Consider the following 5,575-nt stretch of genomic DNA (forward strand, 5'->3'; position numbering starts at 1 on the left):
TTGAGCTCTTTTAAGTAATTGAATTATTTCGTTCAATTTTTCTATTATTGCATCCTCCTTGGATATTTTCTGAAATTTACAAACACTCTCATCTTTTGATTTAAGGAATTGATTGTGTTTCCAGTTCTTAATTCTTAGATATTACTTAGTGACAAAAGCTCCAATATAATGTCTAGCAGTTTTAAACTTTAAAAAACATTGATGACTAATATTTTCATCTTCTTCGCCTCCTATGTTCATCTCTTTTTGGTTCGATATTTGGAGGGACTCCATATATCATTTCAAGAGTATCTCATATTTCCTTGGAGGTAATAAAATTGTATATATATAAACAATTTACTATCATCTAAAGTCATTACTAAAAAGCTTTTATCTTTTCTTCTACAGTCCAAAGAGAATCGAGTTTATCTACTACTTCTCAGTTAATTTGGTGAGTAGGGATAAATGGGTCGTTGATTGTAGTGTCCCACAATTCAAAACACTACTATAAAAATACCATGTTACCACGGATGGAAGAAGGACTCCACCATGTTGATTTTCCGTGGTAACAAAGGGTGTGGTAGTATTGTTGGTGTAATCCTTAGAGGTCAATACTTTTGGTACTTGTATCGAATTATTTATTAATAATAAAAGGCTTTTTCTTTATTATGTTTGTTTAATAAAGTCCCTAGAATAGCTAGTCTGTTTAATGTATCAAGTGTGACTTAATCGTGAGATCCCATTAAACATAAGGACATTATTCTTAAAGTATCCGTAGTCGAGCTTTATTGTGAAATGGGATAACATTAAAGCATTAAGACTATTATGTATATAGACTGATGATCACATCTCATGGATCATCGATAAGGAGTTATCAAGTCTTAAACATAGGTATGAATATTAAGAGTAATATTTATACTAGATTGACCTGCTATGAGAATACTATATAGAATGTTAAGCAAAGTGTCATAAGTTATTCTCATGGTGATAATGGTGTATACCACCCTTCGACCTGAAACCACTATGAACCTTAGATGTAGAGTCGAGTGGCTTATTGCTGATCAAACGTTGTCCGTAACTGAATGACCATAAAGACAGTTGATGGGTACTCTACGAAGCATGTTGAGGGACATGAGTGACCTAGATGGAATTTGCCCATCCTGCATAACAGGATAAATGTCTACGGGCCCAATATTAAACCGGACAAGGATGACACAGTCTATGCCTTGTGTTCAATACAGACATAAGGGTAAAAGGGTAATTATACACATAAGTATTATCACAAAAGGATTTGTCAGATCACATGAAATTTTTGTCTCTTGGGTAGCAGTGATGTGTTGCTAGATACCGCTCACTGTTTATTATATTAAATACGTGATTTAATATAATTGCAAATGTCGCGAAAACCTACAGGGTCACACACAAAAGGATAGATTGATGAGATATAGAGTAACTAAGGAACACGGTAAGGTACGGTGCACTTAAGTGAATTGTAGGACATCGTAAGTCATCCGCTGTCGCACACGGGTCAAAAACGAGTTTAAAAGTGTAGTAAAACGGAAGCGACACTCGAATATCGTATCTCAAGGACTCTTGAATGTTATAACCAAATGAATGGAAAAAAGAGGGTTTTTAAGGTTCAAAACTTACATTGTTCAAAACTTAAATCGAAGATGATTAAAGGTAAAAGCAAAATTGATAAATAAGCTAATATATTGTATCGATTTCCGACTTATCATCGATTCTTATCATTTCAATTCCCTAGCGGATTCAATCCAATTCGATTACAATACCCACTGACAAGTGCAAATTGATATTATATGATGTATGTTCCTAATTTCTGAATTAAGCAAACGAATTTAAGCAGACGCGAATTAAGCAAACGCGACTTAATCAAACACGATAACGAAAAAGCTACGCTAACGTGATTATAGTTAAGGATCATACAAAAAATCAAATTTAATCAACTCTATCCTATAAGAAACAATCAAATTAAGAAAATGTGTTTATAGGAAGAATTGAAAAGAAATTGAAATTAATAAAAACCTCAAAGTAGAATTCGAATACAACAAATCAGCTCTTTGGGAATTAGCTATCCATGAAATCTTATAAGCAATATTGTATCATCAAAATTCATAATAGGATTCATGTAGTAGTGAAAGACTGTAAGACCCCAATTTTGACCCTAAGATCCCTCATGCAAATTCATCATAAGCATTAGCATTGGGATCATACCTTGGCATCCTCCTTACCCCTCTTCCATTGGGTTTGTTTTGGCAGAGATCACCAAGCACTATGTGATTGTATCATACTTGTATATTATCATTTCACTAACAAAAATACAAAAACAAATATGTCTTTGCATTTTCCTAACTCTTTTGTAGGTAGGGCATGATCTCCATTGATCTATCAAGTTCATATATAGGGTTTGAGACCCTCATGACAAAGAGCACAATCATTGATTAATACAAGAATGATTATGGGCCTTCATATATGAGTCCCAATTATCTATAAATGTTATATTGATCAAGTTTTCTTCAAGTGTTTGAGGGTGATTTGCCTTGGAAATCCTAGTTTGACTGGGTATCTTGAGAAACTTCTCCAACAAGCTATCTCACCAATTGATCAAATTTCTCAATTGACACTTCAAAATTCATCATCTTATGCATATATGATCTACCATGAGCCTAGAAAGTCAATAGAATTGAAGATTAGCAAGTTGGTTGATGGTTGTTGGCCAGATGAATTCATCTTATCAAAATTGGGTCTCCCTAGACCCTATATCCTACAATTCTCACCATATGAAAATGATTCCAAGATAAAAATTAATCAAAATAACATTCCAAACAACTTTCATGTTGAGACCTAGAGCTATTTTTTCATGGAAAATCATTTTCTATGTTGAAACATTATAGGTCATTTTGTCTAAACCCTAATTTGAAAGTCAACTTCCCAAGGCCATAACTTGCTCAATTTTTATGAGATGAAATATTTCCATGTTTCACAATCAAATTCAAGATTTCTACTTCAAATTTGATGTTTGGAGTGAGAGCTAATTCAACTTTTATGAGCATGTGATATGACGCTACATTATAGGTCACTTTTGACCTATACCATTGATCAAGTGATTTTTCCAAACTTCAAAAATGCATAACTCTATCATTTCAAATCCAAATGACATGCAATTGGTTACCATTTTTAAGGTCTTTGAGATAGCTACAACTTTGATGAAGACACTTTTCTCATTTGAAGCTAACATTAAAAGTTAAGCAAGGTGGAATATTTAGACATATGGCTTGACACTTAGAAAAAATTTCAATATGTTAAAATTTCCAAACTTCCACCTTAAAATTATTCAAGTTCCAAGCTTCATATGGAAAAGTGTTGAACATGAAAGTTGTTCCTCTTGATCCACCCTTTCCAAAAAGCCCAAATTCATCCATTTTGGACAAGAAATGAATAGGCTGCGCATGGTATCATCATTTGGCAAGATTGAACTTCAAACATCCATGCACAATTGCCTAACATTCCAACATGACTTCAACCTTGCTTACACTCAATTATCGATCAGGTGGAGTGATTTCATGGGCCTGTACACGCCCATGCACTCATGCATCACACATTGCTAATTTTGAAAGTTCACTTCAAGTGTGCAAATATCAATTAAATTGGCTATAAATAGAGCTCCATATGCTCAGAATTTCACACGCATTCGCACCAGCTTTGATCCCAAACCTCTAACCCTCTCATTCCAAAGGATAATCCTGAGAATTTCACTTGAAATTGAGTTTGAATTCTCACTGTTTTGAGATTCAAAACTTCAGGGATCCAAGACCTTTTGAGCATTCATTTCTTCTTCTGAAAGCATTTGAAGTGAAATCAAGCACGAGCCAAGGCAAAAACAGCTGAATCCAGACCTACATTGAAGGTGTTTTCTAGAAATTTTAATCTCTTCGATTCTCTCTAAATCTTGCTCGAATCTCTTGATTCCTTGGTTGTCTGAAGTCCTACCAATGTAGGCAAGAAGATTGAGTTGCTTTGAGGCCAAATCGAAGAAACTCAGTTCATGTACCTCAAATTTCAACTCCATGTATCTCTCAATATACTTGGAGTTAGGATAAATTGAGGTCAGATTCATGCTCAGTGCCATTTTTACTTTGAAATCATGTCCTTCTTTTTAATTTTGGTGATGGCTATGACTGAACTAGTCCGGCGAGGCTCGTCTGAGAAGGAGACCGGCGTTGTAGCTCCGGTGGTGAGTTGGCGTGTTCAGAGCCACATGATCCTTTTGAAATGAAATAATTTCGTGCATTGGTTTGAATTACCTTTCCTATGGCGCGCTGACTCAGGCGTATCGTGGATTGCGCGCTTATGACCACTTGATCTGCCACCTCAATTAATGAGGGAGGTCAAGTGGTCCACGTTTTTTCTGATCATTTAATTTTCATTTTAATCCTTTTATTTTCATTAATTCATATTAATTTTAATATTGATCCAAAAAATATGGGAGTTTCACCAAAAAAATTCAAATAATTTCCTCTTTCATATTGTGAATTAAAATTATTTTTTAGATCATTATTAATATTTTTCTTGATTTAATTGATTTTGCATTTGTTTTTAATTGTTTAAAAAAACTTTTAAATGTCCAAAAATTATGAGTTTTTTTCTCCAAGGTCCTTTGACCTTGTTTGACCTATGATAAATCTCATGGTCATTTCTTTGGTGTTTTGATGAGGTTTTAGGAATTGGACAAACCATATTTAATTTAAATGCCTTATTTTAGTATTTTTAATTTTGAATAAATGCCAAATAATTTTGTTGACCAATTGTGATGACTTGTTTGTGTTTGACTATTGTTGTTGGGCCTTGGTCAAGGTTGATTTGACTTTGTCAAATTAATATCATTGTATTTAGGGGATTGATGGAATGTACATTTCATCTCCCAAAATGAATGGATGATATTAATTTGGTAAAAGTCCTTCTTTGACCAATTTGTGTTTTGATCCATTCCCCTCCCACTTCATCTTATTCCCCGTCTTCATTCATTCATTCCATTTGGCCTATGATATCTCAAAATCCTAAGGCTAGTTGATTGAAAAATGAACATGAGTATGGATGAGATTAGGCCACACGTTTTGCATATTCTTTTTGTGTGTGTTATGTTTCCTGATCAGAGTTCATAATATTATGTCTCTAACATGCATTAACACCAAAATTCTATTGGCCGGCCTCAAATAGTTGTGACTTCACATAAGTCCAATTACGATTGCTTAACATAGCGCTAAATTTGTGACATAAAAGGCATAAGCATTATAGTTAGTGAGATTGTAAGTCTCCCATCTTTCATGGTATTGTGTTGAAACTTGGCCTTTTTTCCTTCCTTTGGAAGATGTCTTGGTTCAAGGATCCATGCTTGTGATAAGTGGGTTGAGTGTTCTCCAAAGAATGTCTTAAAATGAAAAGTAAAAGCAAAACAGTACTAACTTCTAACCTATTAACTACTAACTTTTAAATTCAATCCATTTACTTTAATGTAATTCACTTTTAGCATTTTATTTCATTTGCCATTATTCATATCATTCTAATTGTTTATGTT

This window comes from Lathyrus oleraceus, chromosome 4, assembly GCF_024323335.1.
Source record: "Lathyrus oleraceus cultivar Zhongwan6 chromosome 4, CAAS_Psat_ZW6_1.0, whole genome shotgun sequence".
Taxonomy (NCBI): Eukaryota; Viridiplantae; Streptophyta; class Magnoliopsida; order Fabales; family Fabaceae; genus Lathyrus; species Lathyrus oleraceus.